The sequence below is a fragment of the Palaemon carinicauda genome, chromosome 3, assembly GCF_036898095.1.
Source record: "Palaemon carinicauda isolate YSFRI2023 chromosome 3, ASM3689809v2, whole genome shotgun sequence".
NCBI classification, from domain to species: domain Eukaryota; kingdom Metazoa; phylum Arthropoda; class Malacostraca; order Decapoda; family Palaemonidae; genus Palaemon; species Palaemon carinicauda.
Window position 1 is genome coordinate 22,330,780 of NC_090727.1, and position 21,455 is coordinate 22,352,234.

General features: G+C 44.8%; 1 long non-coding RNA gene across 1 annotated transcript in view; it reads right to left on the reverse strand.

Annotated features, from left to right (window-relative positions):
- Positions 1-1,099: 1,099 nt before the first annotated feature.
- LOC137636881 (uncharacterized) overlaps positions 1,100-21,455 on the reverse strand; it is a 52,008-nt gene continuing 31,652 nt past the window's right edge. Inside the window, exon 3 of the long non-coding RNA XR_011043269.1 lies at positions 1,100-1,759. This is a non-coding gene — a long non-coding RNA (uncharacterized lncRNA). The remainder of the gene's footprint in view (positions 1,760-21,455) is intronic.

Here is a 21,455-nt window from a genome sequence, read left to right on the forward strand (position 1 = left end):
GGGTGAGCTACCAGCTCCCTTAAACTACCTGCCACACCCTAGGAGGCCCAAGCCTCAATGTTAGCCATCTGCACAACAACATACGTGTTTCTTACCCTTCTACAGGGTATGGTAATCAATGGGGGGAACCCCACACACCACCAGAACCGTAAAAACACGCCAATGGAGATCGCAGGATACTCCCATGGACGGAGCCCGGGGCATATACACAAAAGCAGTCCAACTCGACGGAAACAAAGAGGTAAAAGACTTCATCATTATGTTCTTGGGCGTCACCAAAACAGACACCGCATAAGACTTGGCTCTCATTTTCCCCTTTAAAACATACGCCTGCGAACACAGTGTGTGGATCAACAGCCAGTTTTGTCATAAACTGGTTGTGGCATCCACCCTTTTCATTCATCACAGACATCAACAGCCAACATTTACTTCCTGTAAAGAAAATGAAAAAGATAAAAACCCTTGTTCAGGGAGCAACAGTAAGTCTATGCTCATTGTAGCCAAACCCAAAAGTGAAAGTCTTCCAACTGGCAGGCAGGTGGGGCTACTCGGTGTGCCCTACTGGTTAAACTATTGTTATACCTGCTGAGTAATTCAACAATGATAATGTTTAATAAAATAGGTATTCAGTATATTGTCCCTATATCAAGGAAAACTTTTTAACAATTATTATTATTACTACCTAACCTACAACCCAAGCTGGGAAAACAGGATCATTTGAGCCCATGGGCTCCAAAAGGAAAAAAAGCCCAGTGAGAAAAGGAAATAAAGAAACAGACAGAACAGTGTGCGTGAATGTACCCTAACGCAAGAGAACTCTAATCCAAGACAGAGCAAGACCATGGTACAGAGGCTGTGGCACTACCCAGTCTAAAGAACAATGGTTCGATTTTGGAGTGTCGTCCTAGAAAAGCTGCTTACCGTAGCTAAAGTGTCTCTTTTACGCTTACTATATGGAAACTAGCCACTGAACAATTACAGGGGAGTAGTTAACCACTTAAAAGAATTTTTCAGTTACCTTAGTGTTGTCAGGTGGTAAAGGAAAAAGGATAATGTGTAAAGAGTAGGCCAAATGTTATTACTGTACTATCTGGCAGGTCAAAGGACTCGATAACTCTTTAGCAATAGTACCTCAGCAGGTGGCTGGTGCCTTGGTCAACCAACCTACCTACCCACTATTATACAAATACGACACTCAAAAGACTGGTCAATGTAAACATCTACAAACCTACAATTGGCACAAAGGGACGATTGCTGTGGCCTGATTGGTAACGTCTCTGCCTGGTGTTTGCCAGTCGTGGGTTCGAGTCCCGCTCAGACTCATTAGTGCCATTAGGGTCTGCAACCTTACCATCCTTGTGAGCTAAGGTTGGGGGGTTTGGGGGAGCCTATAGGTCTATCTGCTGAGTCATCAGCAGCCACTGGTCCTAGCTTGGGTGGAGAGGAGGCTTGGGCGCTGATCATATATTATACGGTCAGTCTCTAGGGCATTGTCCTGATTGCTAGGGTAATGTCACTGTCCCTAGCCTCTGCCATTCATGAGCGACCTTTAAATCATGCAATAGAGCGTCTGTACTCAGTGAAGTCGAAGACAAAAGTGAAAAGCTCTCGACAGTTGACGCTACTTGCTTGGGTTCACCGCCTGTCATCAATTACTGCACCTTGTTAACAAATTCAATGACTTCCAGTTCTGAAGACATGTTCCCCCTATGAGAAAATATAAATCCTGATTCGGGCATTCTCGACGCCCTTCGCCAATCTACGGAAGAAAAATATAAATTAGTTTTGAACTGGCAATGTATACCTACAATAAATAAAAATTAATCTCTAATTTTATTAATATTCAGGGTAGATACTAATCGTTTAACAGAAGGTACAGTATTTTCATACGAAATCAAGAGGATACTACATTTATAAAAAATCTAATAACCAATTAAGATAAAACATATAAAATCTTTTAATCATTTGTATTTTTCCTAACCTAATATGAGTATGAATTGAGCTAAGCTAGAATGGCCATTAAGCTTTCAATGAGGTAAAACAGACCTGGCTGCAGGAAGCCTTGTGGGGCGGTTAAGGTGAACAGTGCAACTTAAAAGATTTGTTCCTATAAATAACACAACCCTTCAACACTATAATAAGAGACTCATCCTTATAATGTGCAAATGCATAATAACAGAGATAAAATAATGAAATTACAGTAAATACACTATGTCATTTTTCTAAGTTGTTTGATGTTTTTCAGTATCAAGATTTGACTAAGCCTCACCTTGTATTGGTCAATCAAAATTCAGATATAATTGAATCACCCGTTTTATAGCGTTTTCATTTCCATCATTAAAAATACACTTCAGTTCATTTCAAATAAACTAATTTCAGTCATGGTCAACATTTAAGAGGGGTTTAAAAACTATGTTAAAAAATTCGCTCGAAAATCCTCATAGAAAAATAACTTTGCCAGTTTATTTCAAATAAAAAAATTCCACGTTATAGTCATGGCTGACATTTGAGTACTACAAGCCTTATTTTACATAATTCAGAGACATTGACATTTTCACATAACCACGTTGTTCTTCCAAGAGAAGTCAAGTGTCCTAAGTGTGTTAAACCTGGTGGTCTACGTTCAGATTGACACTGTAAGCACTGTCACGCAAAAGTCCGTAAACCCGAAACTATAAGACGCATGGCGCAACTTGGGGCTTCCCCAACGGCTGGCCGTTCCGGTGCCGTTGCTGATCGTCAAACGGAAACACCAGACTCCGACTGATAGGGTAGGACAATAAGGCATCCGAGATCAGCTTGATAATAAAAATACAGGAGTTATGTAACTATGATACGTTAAATAATGATTACACAGCCGGCGTGTGCAGCGCATTCATGTACCTCTTGCTTAACCCTTTTACCCCCAAAGGACGTACTGGTACGTTTCACAAAACTCATCCCTTTACCCCCATGGAAGTAGTGGTACGTCCTTGCAAAAAAATGCTATTTACATTTTTTTTTTTTGCATATTTTTTATAACTTTATGCAAAACTTCAGGCATTTTCCAAAAGAATGAGACCAACCTGACCTCTCTATGATGAAAATTAAGGCTGTTAGAGCAATTTAAAAAATAAATATTGCAAAATGTGCTTGAAAATAGAAAAAAAAAACGCCTGGGGGTTAAGGGTTGGAAAGTTCCAAATAGCCTGGGGGTAAAACGGTTAAACAGAGGAGTGATGAGATTCTGTTTATTTGTGAGTGAATTGAGCCACGACAGAGCAAAAACATTTGGTGTCTGTAAATAGATTATAGGTAGTCATAATACAGTACTTTGATAGTAACCCACGCATATGGCGTGCCCAGCACAACCATGTAACGCTTGCCAGAATACACGAGCAACGCATTAATGTTTATTGGTAATAAACATGAAAAACTATTTTTTTCTTTGGTATTCTCCTTTTGTTTTGTTATGTTGTTACCTTCCATAAAGCCATTGTTTTCCGATTACCACCGCCCTACATACCCCTACACTAATGGGGGTCCCCAGGTGGGAACTGGGATTATGGGTAGTGGCAAAGGAAAACTAGGTATGTGCGGAAGATAACAACAGAATAAAACAAATCCAAGAAAAATAACAGATAAAAATGTTTTTTTCATGTAAAACTAACAGGACGAAGCAACACCGACAGAGTGACTGCGGCAAGAGGTGCCTCTCTAAAGCAAAGTTTTCTATATCGGCCCGATTTCTATACGACGATTTAGAAAACTGGCTAAAGAGAAGGCTGTGCAATTTGCCACCACTCAAATGGACTTTGCTTCGCCGTGGTTAGTTTTGCTTGCAATAAACATCATCTCACTGCTCCTGTATTCTGGCAAGCGGTACATAGATGTGCTGTGCATGCAAACCGCTGGGGTACTATCAAAGTACTGTATCATAATTACTTATAGTTTATATGACATACCTGAAATGGATTTCACTGCCGTGGCTCACTTCGCTCCAAATAAACATTACCTCAAAGATCCTTTGTTCTGGCAAGCAGTACACAAATCGCTACCTCATTGCAAGAGGGTCGTAACTCCAAATTCCTGATTTTTCAGGAGACGCATTTGAAAGTTGCTAAGTCCTATGAATTTGATCATGTTTCACAAATCTTCTTAGTGCCATCTCTCGGCCGCTAATTCACCTAGATTTACGACTCTTTTACCAAAAGATGCAGAATCAATTCGGCAATCTTGTACACCATATAACTCAAAACTAGCAAATTTGGAGTTACGACCCTCTTGCAATGAGGTAGCGAAATGTGCTATGCACGCCAGCCGTGTGGGTCATAATTAAATGTATCATAATCACCTACAACCTGTCCTATTATTATTAAGCTGACCTAAGATGCCATGCTGTCCCACCCTATCAGTCGAAATCTGCCGTTTCCGGACGACGGGCAGCAACAGCACTGGAACGGGCAACCAATGGGGAAGCTCCCAAATTCCCCCATACACGTTTTAGTTTCAGGGTTACGTCCTACTGCGTGACACTGCCGTTAGCGTCCACCCGAACGCAGACTGCAAAGCTTGATTTAGGATCCTTGACTTCTCTTGGAAGAATATCATGATTATGTATAAATGTCAATGTTTCTGAATTATTATGTAAAATAAGGTTTGTAGTACTCAAAGGTCAGCTATGACTGTAATGAGGAATTTTGATTTGAAATTAAATTGAAAAGTAATTTTTTCTGAGGATTTTTGACTGAATTTTTTAATGAGAGATTTTGACAATTTTTTTCATAGGATTTTTTACAGAATTTTTTATGATGATTTTTGACTGAAATTTTTAGAGGATTTTTGACTGAAATTTTTATATAGGATTTTTGACTGAAATTTTTATATAGGATTTTTGACTGAAATTTTTAGAGGATTTTTGACTGAAATTTTTATAGAGGATTTTTGACTGAAATTTTTATAGATGATTTTTGACTGAAATTTTTAGAGGAATTTTGACTTGAAATAAACAAGCAGTGATTCTTTTTAAAGACTTTCATGATTTTTTTTTTTAAATAGAAATACTATATCTAAATTTTGATGGCACAATTCAAGGTAAAGTCTAGCCAAATTGTCACATAAAGAAGACATGGAAAACATCAATAAAGAATTTAGAAAAAATTTATAATCACCATAATTAGATTATTTTTATTTTTTCGCTGCGGCAGAGCAGCCCTCTCTGCAGCCAGTTTTCTAAAACGTCGTATAGAAATCGGGCCGATATAGAAAACTGTGCTCGAGAGGGCTACCTCTGCCGCGGACGCCCTGTTGTTATTTTACTCTCCTAGTTCTGCCTGACAAAAAACAACAAATTTAAAATAATTTGTATTTTTCCTAACTACAAACCTGGAGCTCTTTACATAGGAGTATTACTTTGGCGATAGCTGAAACTGGCCATTAAAGCCTTTTGGAGGTGTAACTACCCTCTGCTAGTTAGCGGAGGGAGGTAGTGGGAGTAGACCAGCCACCCACCTCACACCAGCGCTAGTAAACAACCGCTACTTTCCAATTCCGGCAGGACTTCCGGGGGAAGGTGATGGCGGGACCAGTATGCGTAAAGAGCTTCAGGTTTGTATGGTCAGGAATAATACATATTCTAAATTTGTCATATGTTCTGGCGCTATATACAAACCTCACACTCTTTACGTTGGAGACTCACCCCAAGTCCTAAATCCAACCGTTTGTCCTATGTTCCGGCGCTATATACAAACCTTACACTCTTTACGTTGGAGACTCACCCCATGGTGGATGGAAGTCCTAAATCCAACTGGCTGAAGACTCCCGGGGTGACACTGTGCTTCGCATGAGCTGATCAGAGAGTGCCCTGACACCTCGTAATCACTATAGGACGACAGTCAGGGCAATCTGTGCTATGTGTAGAATTTAGCAATGTGACTTGACCAGGTAAGCATAATTTTGGAGCGAAGTTCCCCACTTAACCTAGACATTGCCTGACCACCTCGCTTGGAGAATGGGGGACATAAATACATAAACATATATCAGGCTACATAAAGGGCATGGTACCCACCTGCAGTCAGAGGAAGAAAGCTTGTAGGGTTCCTTGGATGTTTGACCCCAAGAGCGGGGAGAGTGAAATATGAAATGGCCAGTCACTCGTGCATTCATCCTAGACTTACTCGTGGGTAACATCTGCCCACAACCAACTGCTACTTGTCCTACAAGGGAGCTGAGGTGTTATTGACCACATTTTGTGCAGTCTAGGACTTAAGGTACAGTAAATGTGTTCAGGTTCCTGTGGGCAATGTCCTGCAGGTAGTGGGCGGTGAACGTTATTTGCCGTTTCCACACGCCCGCTTGTTAAACCTGCGTCAAGAGATAAATTCTTCTTGAACGCCAGGGATGTGCCGACACCCCTGAAGTCGTGATCACAGGGATGACGACTGGGAGGTGAGGAGCCTGGTTGTATGGCTCTCTCGATTACCAGTCTGATCCTGTAATCTTCCTCTTGGTCCCCTCCATGCTCACTAAGAGCCTGCTGATCTGAGGGCGGACTCTGGAGGTTTTTTTCAAGTATTTCCTCCCCTCTAGAGACCTAAGGGCATGGAAAATCTGAGGAATAGTTGAAATGGTTCCGGGGACCTTGGTAGAGGGCGCACTTGTGGTACACCTGGCTACCCAATCGGCGATTGCCGCGAGTTTTGAAACTCTGCCGTGACGTCAGGGACTAAGCTATATATATAACTACCGGGTAAGTATGTTAAAAAATTTTATTATGAAAATATCATTTCTCTAGCACTGGCCTCTGCCGAGAAAGTCAGCCAGCGACATGATCTGTCTTATGATATCGCCCATTCAAGGGGATGGGGGCAAGTGACACCGAGTTTCATATTTGAGTTTGTTAGAGTGAGAGTCTCAGTTCTGTAACAGTTGGTCTGGGTCATCTGTCACAGAACTGAGACTTTCAATCTAACAAACTCAAATATGAAACTCGGTGTCACTTGCCCCCATCCCCTTGAATGGGCGATATCATAAGACAGATCATGTCGCTGGCTGACTCTCTCGGCAGAGGCCAGGGCTAGGAGAAATGATATTTTCATAATAGAATAAATTTTTGAACATACTTACCTGGTAGTTATATATATATAGCTTAGTCCCTGACGTCATGCAGAATTTCAAAACTCGCGGCAATCGCCGATTGGGTAGCCAGGTGTACCACCAGTGCACCCTCTACCCAGGTCCCTGGAACCATTTCAACTATTCCTCAGATCTTCCATGCCCTTAGGTCTCTAGAGGGGAGGAGGGTGGGAATTAAATTATATATAACTACCAGTTATGTATGTTCAAAAATTTATTTTAATGAAAATACCATTTTTAAACATCTGACTTACCTGGTAGTTATATAGCTGATTGACACTTTTGGTGGAGGGTCAGAGACAGCCAACATTGTTGGAATTTACCTAAGAGTTAATAAACAAGCTTAAGGGTTCGTACCTGATAAGGAAGCTGACTTTAATGATACTAGTCATTAGTCCGCTTTCCTTATGAGACCCAGCGATCCACTCAGGGGGCTTAAGACCTCTAGGAGCTGTCAAAACGGTGTATAACCTCTATGTGACAGGACCTCCACCAATACCCTTGTTCCGGGCGCTCCCAAGGAACAAACTGACCACCTGACTATAAATCAATGATTGTGAACTGCGTCCAATCTCCACAAACAACCATAAAAATACAACAGTTCCAAGGGAAGAAAAAGAGCATTAGGTTACGGGAATGTAGTGGTAGATCCTTCTCCCACTACTGCACTCGCTGCTACAAATGGTCCCAGGGTGTAGCAGTCCTCATAAAGTCTGTACACGTTTCAAATAGTGTGAGGCGAACACAGATTTGCTCCTCCAGAATGTCGTATCCATGAGGCTCTGCAAATACCTATTCTGCTTGAAGGCTACAGACGTTGCCACAGCTCTAACCTCATGTGCCATGACCTTCAAAAGCTTGAGGTCCGTCTCACTACAATGAGAATGAGCCTCCCTTATTAAGAGCCTGATGAAGAAGGATAGCGCATTCTTAGACATCTGTAGCGAAGGTTTCTTGACTGAGCACCAAAGTGCTTCTGACTTGCCCCGTAAATTCTTCGTTCTTTCCAGGTAGAACTTCAGGGCTCTTACTGGACACAGGACCTTCTCTAATTGCTCCCCAACCAAATCCGAAAGGTTCGGAGTCTCAAAAACCTTGGGCCAGGGTTGTGAAGGGCATTCGTTCTTAGCAAGAAAACCTAGCTGTAAGGAGCAGATAACCTTGTTATCTCTAAAGCCTATATTTGTGTTGAAGGCATGAATTTCACCGACCCTTTTTGCTGTCGCCAAACTGACCAAAAAGAGTCTTTTCATGGTGAGGTCCTTAAACGAGGCTGAATATAAAGGTTCAAACCTGCTACTCATTAGGAACTTCAGGACTGTGTCTAGATTCCAAGCTGGCAATTCCTAATATCGTTCCTTAGTCGTTTCAAAGGATTTGAGAGGGTCCTGGAGATCTTTTTTTATTGGACAGGTCCAAATCCCTATGCCTGAAGACGGCCACTAACATGCTCCTGTATCCCTTAATACAGGATCTGGATGCTAATCTGGCCAGGGGGAAAAGAAAAAAGTTTTTCCCTGGTCCTTCTTGGATTGCATCCAGTCCCCCATCATCTTTAAGGCTCTCTTAGATGAGCGAGACAACACCATCTTCATAAAAAGTGATTCCTTTGCAGCCTTCCCTAGCGTAAACTCTAAAGGCAGGGAACGCGGGGCAGCAGGAACAAAATTATCCAGAAACACTTCGGAAAAAACTCTCATGAGTTTCTTTAAATCTGCCAATGAATGTTGGTTCTTTGGGTCCTCTTCTTCCGACACCTCCTCTAAGGGATAACTAGGGGGGGAAAGGTGACAAGTCGTCGTTCCCTTCTTTTGACAGATCTCGGATCGAAGTAGAGACGTCCTGCTTCCTCGGAGTCAACTCCTTTTTATCCTGACTTCTGGCGTCATGGCATCCAGTATCATGACGCCTGGCGTCACGGTGTTCCAAACCCTGACGCTCGGAGGCATGACGTCCGCGATCTCGACGTTCGGTTTCATGACGTCCGAGGTTTTGACGCTCGGCGTCCCGACGTCCAATTTTTTAACACTTGGCGTCCCAACTTCTTGACGCTCAGCGTCATGACTTCCACCTTCCCGACGCTTGGCATGATGTTCAACTTCTCGACCCTTAGCTTTCTGACGCTTGGCGTCAAGGCGTGAAGATTCTTGATGCTCGACGTCTTGGCGAGCAACTCTCTTCTTGTCTGTGGGCTGGTAGACCTTCATGAGGGAGGAGAATTTCTGCTGCATATCTTGCAGTACACTTAAATTCGGAGCAACTTGCTGCTGTGGACAAACAGAAGACGCTGCTTCCTCAACTAGTTCTCCCTCCACATCCCTCAAGGAAACTGCAGAACGTTCAGGAGACGAGTACCAATCCAAAGGGGGAGGAGGAGCATGTACAGAGGTCATACCAGCCTCCGATAACTATTTATTTCCTACCGATGGGGATGGCCGCCTGACATCTTCCAACTTCCTTTTATCTCCTACTGAAGTAGATGGCCGCTTGGCAGGAGAACTTTCCTTGGAGCAGGAAGGAAAACGCTCCAATGACTGCAACCTGGCGCCTGAGGCGTCATAACACGACGCTACTCAACAGCGGAAATCTTCCTCTTGAGAGGTCTCGATGTAAGACGCCAGCCCCGTCTGGGCGCTGCATCATCCGACGAAGAAGAAAACACTTTTACCTCGCCTTTCCCATGGCGAGGGCGAGCGTCCTGGAAAGCGTCAACAGGTACGCTTGAGGGGACGACTGCTCGGGAGCTAACACCTCTCGCCTTCCCGTCGACATTCCTTCTCCCAGGGGTTGGGAGCTTGGAAGAGGTCTAGGGCTAGGAGAACAACAGGTCCGAGCAGCCGCACCCTCCACTGCACTGACTTTAGCACCGACACTTGCACTCTTTAACTCTTTCACATCGGACCATAATTTAGTCCTATCTGCTGCGAGCGACTCCACTCTATCGCCCAGGGCTTGAATGGCCACCATCATGTCCTTAAGAGTTGGTTCATTAGCTTTAACAGTAGTGGGATCTGGAACTACCACTACAGGAGAAGGATCAATAGGTTCGTTAACACGGGGAGGGGAACAATCCCTAGAAGAACGAGACAAACTTTAACTTCTCCTGATCCTATCCCTTTCAAGCTTATGAGTGCAGCGGTCATACTTCAACCACTCACTCTTAGTCAGAATTACACTTTCATCACAACGATCATCCAATTCGCAACATTTACCACTACATTTCACACAAATGGAGTGGAGATCTACAGAGGCTTTAGCAAGCCGGGTCTTACAACTTCTCACACACCTTCTAATACTCGAAGAAGAGTCAGACATGAAAAAATCGAAAGAGATCAAAACAAGTAAAGGTCAAAACAACAATATCTAATCGGGCCAAGAAAATACCAAATAATAAAATTCAAAACGAGCAAAAGCCAAAGCCAAAGTGTACTTCACCAAAATAACTGCAAATAACACAGGCTACAGCGAGCGATATTCCAACGATGTCACCGGTGAGGCAGCAGGGAAGATCTGAGGAATAGTTGGAAGGGTTCCAGGTACCTGGGTAGAGGGCGCACCAGTGGTACACCTGGCTACTCAATCGGCGATTGCCGCAAGTTTTGAAATTCTGCCGTGACGTCAGGGACTAAGCTATATACAGTATATAACTACCAGGTAAGTATGTTTAAAAATATAAATTACTCCAAAAACTAATGATTTGTTCCTACGCGAATACAAACCCTCGTTCTTTGATATGAGTTTTACCCTTAGGAGGGAGAAGTCCTATAACCAACTGGCAGGTTTACATTCCTGGGAAATGTCTAAGAACTTTGGTACTGAATAGAAACAAAAGTGATGACTCATATCAGCCTCATAGACATGAAGATGAGGTATATGTTAGGATAAGTCCCTACTATGGACTGGTAGATCAAGGAAGAACCTATACCTGTATAATTGAAGTCAGTGATTTTATCATTATGGAAGCATTATAAACGACATAGCGAGATGTTTTCGTTGTCTTTGCCTCTTTGACGTGATGAAATTCTTTCCAAAACAAAGGAAAACAGATGTGAAAAAGGGAATGTCAGAGGAAAACAAAAACGTGAACTAAAACGTGTACAGGTATTAATTTCTGGCACTGTTGTTCTGTTGGTTCTTTATGCATGCTGCATAAGATTTTTCATAACTCTGACCATCCTTTGCATCCAGATCTTCACAGAACGTACCATCCTGTACTGTGTATGTGAAAAGATGAATCATTTTAATGAAGTTAACATGAACAAATATTAAGGAAAGGAGAATATTAAAACAATGTTGCTTAAATGTATGGTCATATCAGAACACGGGTGCATACAGTTGTCTATCCTCCCCTTCATCCAGGAGGATAAGGGAGATAATTCTGAACAAACTTATCGCTAAGAAACATATGCTTGATCATGTGGCTCAAATGCATCTATCGTCCGGTCAAGCACATACCAGAGTAGCTTCAGCCACCTAAGGAAGAGGTAAAAAGCCAGTCGATCTTACCTTCCCTTCTAAACTCACGTCACAACTGTCAATTTTTAGGCCCAAAGATGACTATTTTCAGCTAAAAATCAATAACCACATGACTTTCACCTCTACAGTGAGCCCTCGCTACTTCGCGGTTCGACCATCGCGGATTTTTTTCATAACGCATGTATATACATATATCGCGGATTTTCCGGAAATTTCGAAAATACCGCTATGTGACCGATGGTGCGAGATTGGAGAAAGTAAGGAAAATTGAATATGGAGTTTTTATGATAAAACAAAGTTTTATGAATACTTACCTGGCAGTTATATATACATAGCTAATTATCTCTATTTCGGCAGAATTTTTCTAAAACTAGGCAACCGCCTTGTGGTGGTTGGGTGGTAACACCCGTTAAAGGGTGGTAGGAGGAATCATTCCCGTTTTCTGTTCTTCAGTTCATCTATGCCCGACCTGTCTCCTGAGGGGAGGTGGGTGGGCCTTCGAATGTATATATAACTGCCAGGTAAGTATTCATAAAACTTTGTTTTATCATAAAAACTCCATTTTTACGAATAGAACTTACCTGGCAGTTATATATACATAGCTGATTAACACACTTGGAGGAGGGTGATAGACAGTAACATCGTTGGGGAAACAACCAAAAAAGTTGTAGGATAAATAAAACACCTTGATTCCTTACCTGCTAAGGTAGCTGACTTCAAAGGTTCCTGCCTCTTGAGTCGCTTTCCCTTAGGAGTGTCAGCCAGGATGTGACCTGCAGTGCTGAAAACACTCAATCGAGTCTGTCAACGGGGTGAGACCAACAATCTGACTAGACTTCAGGACTACCTATTGCCCAAAATAAAAAACCGCAACTTTACCAAACCAACCACCTAACATTTGCAAAGTAGATAAAAATGATCTAACTAGACTGAGGTGACTGTACACAAGTCGAAGTCCTCAGACAACCAATAAAAAATACACCAACCTATGCACAAGTAAACAAAACTAAGGTTGAGGGGAGGTAGTAACTCCTTTGCCTAATACAGAAGCCGTAGCTACGTATGGTCCCAAGGTATAACATTTCTCATAATCCACCCTCACCTCTCTGAGGTAATGAGAGGCGAACACAGAGTTGCTCCTCCAGAATGTCGCATCCATAATTTGACGGAGCGACATGTTCTTGCGGTAAGCAAGCGAGGTCGCAATGGCCCTCACTTCGTGGGCTTGCACTTTTAAAAGTCCGAAGTGTTCCTCCTCACACAAGAGATGCGCTTCTCTTATCACTTCCCTCAGGAAAAAGGATAAAGCGTTCTTGGAAAGGGGCTTTTGAGGATCTTTCACAGAACACCACAGGGAGCTAGAAGAGCCTCTCACACTTTTTGTGCGAGACAAGTAGGTCTTGAGGGCTCGTACTGGACAGAGCAGCCTCTCTTGCTCCTGACCCACTAGGTTGGTCAAGTTAGGAACCTCAAAGGTCCTCGGCCAGGGCTTAGAAGGGTTCTCGTTCTTAGCGAGAAAGTCTAATCTCAAGGCACAAACTGCCCCATTCAGATTGAAGCCTACCTGTTTTTCAATTGCATGGACTTCACTAACTCTTTTAGCTGTTGCTAAGGCCAAAAGAAAGAGGGTCTTCTTGGTAACCTCCCTAAGGGGAGCCTGTGATATGGGCTCAAATCTCTTGGTGCACAGAAATTTAAGAACTACATCAAGGTTCCAAGAAGGGGGCTTTAACTGGGTCTGCTTGGTCGTCTCAAAAGACTTCAAGAGGTCATGTAAGTCCTTGTCGCGAGACAAGTCCAAGCCTCTATGCCGACAGACGGAAGAGAGCATACTTTTGTACCCTTTGATAGTGGACACAGCTAGCTTAGCGTCCTGTCTGAGGTACAACAAGAAATCCGCAATCTGGCTCACAGAGGTAGTGGATGAGGAAATCTTGTGCTTCCTACACCAAGCCCTAAAAGTCTCCCACTTGGACTGGTAGACCCTCTGCGAAGAGACCCTCCTCGCTCTGGCGATAGCTTTCGCAGCTTGCGCTGAAAAGCCTCTCGATCTGACGAGCTTCTCGATAGTCTGAAGGCAGTCAGATTGAGAGCGAGGGGGTTTTGATGATATCTCTCGAAGTGGGGTTGTCTGAGCAGATTTGGACTTGCAGGGAGGCTTCTTGGAAAGTCCATCAACAAGTCCACCACCTCCGTGAACCATTCCCTCATCGGCCAGAACGGAGCTATCAGGATCATCCGTCCCGAATCGAGGAGGGCGAATTTCCTGACTACCAGATTGATGATCTTGAACGGGGGAAAAGCATAAGTGTCCATCCCCGTCCAATCCATCAAAAAGGCGTCTACTGCTATTGCCTCTCTGTCCGGAACTAGGGAGCAATAGATGGGGATCCTCTTGGATAAATTGGAGGCGAAAAGATCGATGAGGGGTCTCCCCCACAACCTCCAGAGACTCTGACAGACCTGTTGGTTGAGGGTCCATTCTGTGGGAAGGACCTGCCCTTTCCTGCTGAGCATGTCCGCCCTCACATTCTTCTGTCCCTGAACAAACCTCGTCAGCAGGCTTATCCTGTTCTCCTTCGCCCAAAGAAGGAGCTCTCTTGCTGTCTCGAAGAGAGACAGAGAGTGAGTCCCTCCTTGCTTCCTGATGTAAGCAAGAGCTGTGGTGTTGTCTGAGTTGACCTCCACAATCTTCCCAGACACCAAGTCCTTGAAGGCCTTTAGCCCCAGAAAAATGGCCATCAGCTCCTTGTTGTTGATGTGCCATCCCAGCTGAATTCCTTCCCAATCGCCTGAGACCTCCTTGCTTCCTAGTGTTGCCCCCCAGCCTGACTCTGATGCGTCTGAAAACAACACTAGGTCTGGGTTCTTCTTGTGTAAGGAGATCCCTTCCCCTAACAAGGTTGGGTCCAGCCACCACTTCAGAAGAGTCTTGACTTCTATTGGAATGGGAAAGGAAAAGGAGTCTTCCTGCATCTTTCTGTTCCATGTCTTCGAAAGAAAGTGCTGAAGAGGCCTTAGGTGGAGTCTCCCCAGAGAGACAAACAGTTCGAGGGAGGACAGAGTCCCCAGCAAACTCATCCACTCCTTCGCTGTGCATCTCTTCTTGTCCAGGAAAGTTCTGACTTTTACGAGACACTTGGCCTGTCTTTCCTGAGAGGGAGAAGCCCGAAAAAGAACTGAATTCAGAACTATCCCCAAATAGAGAATAGTCTGATTCGGTCTGATCTGAGACTTCTCCCTGTTGATGACCAGGCCTAGATCCTGAGCCATCATAAAAGTCTTCCGTAAATCCTCCAGACATTTCTCCCTCGATCGTGAACGAATCAGCCAATCGTCCAGATAGAAGGATATCCTTATCCCTTCCTGATGCAGCCAACCTGACACATTCGCCATTACCCTGGTGAAGACTTGAGGAGCCGTGCTGAGACCGAAGCAAAGAGCTCTGAATTGGAAGCACTTGCCCTCCATTACAAACCTCAGGTACTTCCTCGAAGTCGGATGGATGGGGACATGGAAATATGCGTCCTGCAAGTCGAGGGACACCATCCAGTCCCCTGGACGTACTGACGCCAGCACCGACTGAGTCGTCTCCATGGAGAACTTTGTCTTCTCCACAAATACGTTGAGCGCGCTGACATCCAGGACGGGTCTCCATCCGCCCGAGTTCTTGGGGACCAGAAACAGGCGATTGTAAAAGCCTGGGGAGACTAGATCCCGAACCGGTTCTATCGCCCCCTTGTCTAGCATTTGGTTGACAAGGTCTACTAGAGCCTTCTGTTTCCCAGGATCTGAGTACCGGGCTACTAAGGCCAGCGGAGCATCTGCGAGAGGAGGTTTTTTCAGAAAGGGGATCTTGTATCCTTCCTTGATGACTGAGAGGGACCAGGTGTCCGCCCCTCTCCTCTTCCAGGACTGCCAAAAACCTGACAGTCTTGCGCCTACCGTCTGGAGGAGACGAACTTCATTTCCTGGAGCGAGGTCTGAAAGAACCCCTGGTAGATCTTGGTCCTGAATCTTGCCTTCTCCCTCTAAAATCTGATCTTGAAGTAGTCCTGCCCCGAAAGGGCTGCTGGAATCTCCTTTCCTCCCGTTTCAAAGAAGAAGGAGGGGCTGCAAAGGGCTTACGAGCAGAACGAGATAAAAGGTCTTGGGTGGCTTTTTGGGCCAGAGAACGCGTAATGTCATTAACCAGAGACTCGGGAAAAAGATGTTGAGAGAGGGGGGCGTAAAGAAGCTCAGACTTTTGAGCATTGGTAACAGACCTAGAAGCAAAAGAGCAAAGCAGAGCTCTCTTCTTTAGGACCCCAGCTGAGAACAGAGCAGCCAACTCATTCGCCCCATCTCTGAGGGCCTTATCCATACAGGACATAATGCTCGTAAGGTCCCTAGATCCATCCATCTGTTCAGTTTTCCTTGCGAGAGTCCCAAGCGACCAGTCTAGGAAACTAAAAACCTCAAAGGCTCTAAAAATACCTTTGACGAGATGATCCAGCTCCGACATTGACCACATGACCTTGGCTGAGTTGAGAGCATGCCTTCTAGCAGAGTCCACTAAACCAGAGAAGTCACCCTTGGAGGAGGAAGGCACTCCCAGACCCAAAGGTTCTCCAGTTGCATACCACATACCCGCTCTTGAAGCAAGACGAGCTGGTGGAAACGAGAAGGAAGTCTTAACTGTTTGTCTCCGCTCCATCATCCAGTCATCAATCTTCGTGAGAGCCTTCTTTGCGGAGATAGACAGCTTCATCTTGATGAAGGCCGACTGTTTCTTGGCCTTCTTTCAGTTAAATTGGGACTGAGGAGATTGAGGGGCAGCAGGTTGGAATTCCTCTCCAAAAAGTTCAAGAAGGGAGCGAGAGAGAACTTTGTAATCTCCCACAGCATCGGCAGGATTATCATCGTCATCAGAAACATCCTCGAGGGCCTGATCCACATCTGCAATATCCTTCGAAAGAGAAGAATCCTTAGAACCCGACAAGGGCAAATCAAAGGCATCATCCTGCAAAAGACGGGTTGCATCCTGGAGTCCCGCGCTAGAAGAACCCTTGGAACGAGAGGCAGTATCGTCCCGAAGAGGCAGGGTGGTATCGCCCTGGGACCGAGAACGAGAGGCAGAGTCGTTCTGTCGTCGAGAGCGAGAGGCGGTATCGTCATGGCGGCGAGAATGAGAGGCGGTATCGTCGTGGCGGCGAGAATGAGAGGCGGTATCGTCGTGGCGTCGTGAACGAGAGGCGGTATCGTCGTGGCGTCGAGAACTAGGGTCGGTATCGTCGTGGCGTCGTGAACGAGAGGAGGTATCGTCGTGGCGAAGCGAACGAGAGGAGGTATCGTCGTGGCGAAGCGAACGAGAGGAGGTATCGTCGTGTCGAAGCGCACGGGAGGCGGTATCGTCTTGGTATCGAGAACGAGAAGCAGCTTCGTTCGATAAGGTATCGTCCCGGTATCGAGAACGAGAAAACGTATCGCCCTGGTATCGCGAAGAAGTATCGCCTGGCGCAAGCACACATTCCTCATCCTGGCGTAGAGAGGGAGAAGTTCTCTTTAAAGAAGAACTCCGTTCTCTCTTAGAAGCAGACTTCTTAATCGGCAACGAGTCGTCTTTACGTCTGTCAGACTGGGCGTGAGGGCGGCTAAAGGCTTGTACTAAAGTCAAAAGTTGTTCCTGCATGACAGACATAAAGGATTTAGCAACATCAGCTGGGTCTTGCGGATCCGAAGGGGGGGGCTGACGAATAACACTCGTATCTTCGGCAGCAGGCTTCGTCCTTTTCACAGGCACGGAGTCGAAATCATCCTCCGACGGACAAGGTTCATAACTGCTAGAACCGGGAGAGAAAGAACGAGACCGTTCGTCGCGGTTCCATCTCCTCTTAGTAGGTCTTGAAGCTTCATACTTCCATTTACGTCTGGACGAATTCGGAGAAGAAAACAACACATCCGACTCGTCTTTCCCGTGACGGTCAAGAGCAGCCTGGGAATAGACAACAGGACTGTCTGAGGCGACGGCTGACCGAGGGTACGTACCTCTCACCCCCTTTCGGTCATCGACGTACCTTCTCCCTTGGTCCTGGGAGCTTGGTAGAGGTCTAGGCCTAGGGGTATGACAGATTCGGTCGGTCGCCACCTCCACTGCACTAACACAAGCACTTTCACTTTCCTTACCTTTAAAGGCCTCCAGCTGTTCTTTAATGGCCTTCAACTCGGCCGCCAGGCTAGCGTACCGAGGGTCATCCGTAGATACGGAACCTGTAGGAGGTGCAGGAGTTACTACCTCAAGGGAAGGATCAACTTCCAAAGAGGAATCAATAATAGGATCAATAGATAAATCTACGCTAAGTTCGTCTTCCTTACCACTAACAGACTTAGACTTAGACCTAGAAGCTCTCCTAACTCTATCGAGCTCTAGCTTACGCACATAGCGCTTCATAATTAACCAATCTTTCTCATCCAAAACCTTACATTCCCCGCACCTATTATCAAGGGCACAAACAAAACCCCTACAATGAGAACAAACAGTGTGAGGATCAACCGCCATTTTGGGTAGTCTCACCTTACATTCCTCATTCGCACAGATACGGTAATGACTCTTTTCACTCATAATGAAAAACAGCAAAAAAAAAAAACTAAGAGAAAACAAAATACAACGATCGCCAAAACCCCAAATCAGAGTACTTCACCAAAAAAAAGCAGACTGGTACACCGAGCAGGGAAATCGAAGAAAAAACTCTTAATGACGGACCAACGTGTTATCGATCCGGCCGGCAGAGATGAACTGAAGAACAGAAAACGGGAATGATTCCTCCTACCACCCTTTAACGGGTGTTACCACCCAACCACCACAAGGCGGTTGCCTAGTTTTAGAAAAATTCTGCCGAAATAGAGATAATTAGCTATGTATATATAACTGCCAGGTAAGTTCTATTCGTAAAACATGATTGTTTTCAATATAAATGAAACTTTGAGGAGCAACAAAGATATCATTTGTTAGAGAGAGAGAGGGGTAAGGAATGGGAGGTAGTGAAGTAGCCCAGAGAGAGAGAGAGAGAGAGAGAGAGAGAAAGAGAGAGAGAGAGAGAGAGAGAGAGAGAGAGAGAGAGAGAGAGAGAGAGAGAGAGAGAGAGAGAGTGCGTGTGTGTGTGTTGTTTTAAATGTAATAAACAAAAAAATTTTATAGGTTATGACACATTGGTGCTTATGTAATATCAACTGTATACTGTAGACGGTTTGAATAAGTTAAGAAATGGTATAAACGATACTTTGTTAGTGTATCCGTACACTCTCAAGAGCGGAAGCTAGACGTCAGCTGATCTAATCACAGCCAAAAGTAAAACAAAAAGAAGTCAACAATACTCAGTTTTTAAAACGCACCCGAAATTTAAAATGTTATTTTCATTAGTAAAATAAATTTTTGAATATACTTACCCGATAATCATGTAGCTGTCAACTCCGTTGCCCGACAGAATTCTACGGAAGGGATACGCCAGCGATCACTATACAAGAAGGGGGTGTACTCACCAGCGCCACCTGTGGCCAGGTACTGCAGTACTTCTTGTTGACACCACCTCAATTTTTCCTCGGTCCACTGGTTCTCTATGGGGAGGAAGGGTGGGTCAATTAAATCATGATTATCGGGTAAGTATATTCAAAAATTTATTTTACTAATGAAAATAACATTTTTCAATATTAATCTTACCCGATAATCATGTAGCTGATTCACACCCAGGGAGGTGGGTGAAAACCAGTGTACATGTATATCAAGAAGCTAAGTATCCCGTATTTCATATTATCAGTTATTCAAAATAACAATGAAATTATAAGTACCTGGTAAGGAAGTCGACTTGAACCATTACTCTGCCTTTAATAAGTTCGTCTTCCTTACTGAGCGCAGCGTTCCTCTTAGGAGGCTGAACAACCCTAAGGTGCTGAAGTATAAAGGGCTGCAACCCATACTAAAGGACCTCTACACAACCTCTAACCTAGGCGTTTCTCAAGAACGAATTGACCACCCGCCAAATCAACTAGGATGCGGAAGGCTTCTAGCCTACCGTAACAACCCAAAAAACAACAATAAAAGCATTCAAGAGAAAGGTTAAAAAGGTTATGGGATTAAGGGAATGTAGTGGCTGAGCCCTCACCTACTACTGCACTCGCTGCTACGAATGGTCCCAGGGTGTAGCAGTTCTCGTAAAGAGACTGGACATCTTTGAGATAAAATGATGCAAACACTGACTTGCTCCTCCAATAAGTTGCATCCATGATACTCTGCAGAGAACGGTTCTGTTTAAAGGCCATCGAAGTGGCTACAGCTCTCACTTCGTGGGTCCTTACCTTCAGCAAAGCAAGGTCTTCATCCTTCATGTGAGAATGAACTTCTCTAATCAGAAGCCTTATATAATACGAAACTGCGTTTTTGGACATAGGCATCGAAGGTTTCTTGATGGCACACCATAAGGCCTCTGATTGTCCTCGTATAGGTTTTGACCTTTTAAGATAGTATTTTAGAGCTCTGACAGGGCAAAGAACTCTTTCTAGCTCGTTACCCACCATGTTGGAAAGGCTAGGAATTTCGAACGATCTAGGCCAAGGACGTGAAGGAAGTTCATTTTTTGCTAAAAATCCGAGCTGTAAGGAACATGTTGCTGATTCGGATGTGAATCCTATGTTCCTGCTGAAGGCGTGAACCTCACTAACTCTTTTGGCTGTTGCAAGGCAGACGAGGAAAAGAGTTTTGAGAGTAAGGTCTTTGAAAGAAGCTGACTGGAGATGTTCAAACCTAGGAGACATAAGGAACCTTAAGACTACGTCTAGATTCCAGCCTGGAGTGGACAATCGACGTTCTTTAGAAGTCTCGAAAGATTTAAGGATGTCTTGTAGATCCTTGTTGGAGGAAAGATCCAAACCTCTGTGGCGGAGAACTGAAGCCAACATACTTCTATACCCTTTGATCGTAGGAGCCGAAAGAGATCTAACATTCCTAAGATGTAACAGGAAGTCAGCAACTTGGGTTACAGAGGTATTGGAAGAGGAAACTGCATTGGCTCTGCACCAGCTTCGGAAGACTTCCCACTTGGATTGATAGACTCTACGAGTGGATATCCTCCTTGCTCTGGCAATCGCTCTGGCTGCCTCCTTCGAAAAGCCTCTAGCTCTAGCGAGTCTTTCGACAGTCTGAAGGCAGTCAGACGAAGAGCGTGGAGGTTTGGGTGTACCTTCTTTACGTGAGGTTGACGTAGAAGGTCCACTCTTAGAGGGAGAGTCCTGGGAACGTCGACCAGCCATTGTAGTACCTCTGTGAACCATTCTCTTGCAGGCCAAAGGGGAGCAACCAGCGTCAGCCGTGTCCCTTCGTGAGAGACGAACTTCTGAATGACTCTGTTGATGATCTTGAACGGCGGGAATGCATATAGCTCGAGATGGGACCAATCCAGCAGAAAAGCATCCACGTGAACTGCTGCTGGGTCTGGAACTGGGGAACAGTACAAAGGGAGCCTCTTGGTCATGGAGGTGGCGAACAGATCTATCGTTGGCTGACCCCACAAGGTCCAAAGTCTGTTGCACACGCTCTTGTGAAGGGTCCATTCCGTGGGGATGACTTGATCTTTCCTGCTGAGGCGATCTGCCGAGACGTTCATATTGCCCTGAATGAACCTCGTTACCAGTGAGAGGTTTAGACTTCTTGACCAAATGAGGAGGTCCCTTGCTATCTCGTACAGCTTCCTCGAATGGGTCCCTCCCTGCTTGGAGATGTATGCCAAGGCTGTGGTGTTGTCGGAGTTCACCTCCACCACCTTGTTTAGCAGGAGGGACTTGAAGTTCATTAAAGCCAGATGAACTGCCAGCAACTCCTTGCAGTTGATGTGAAG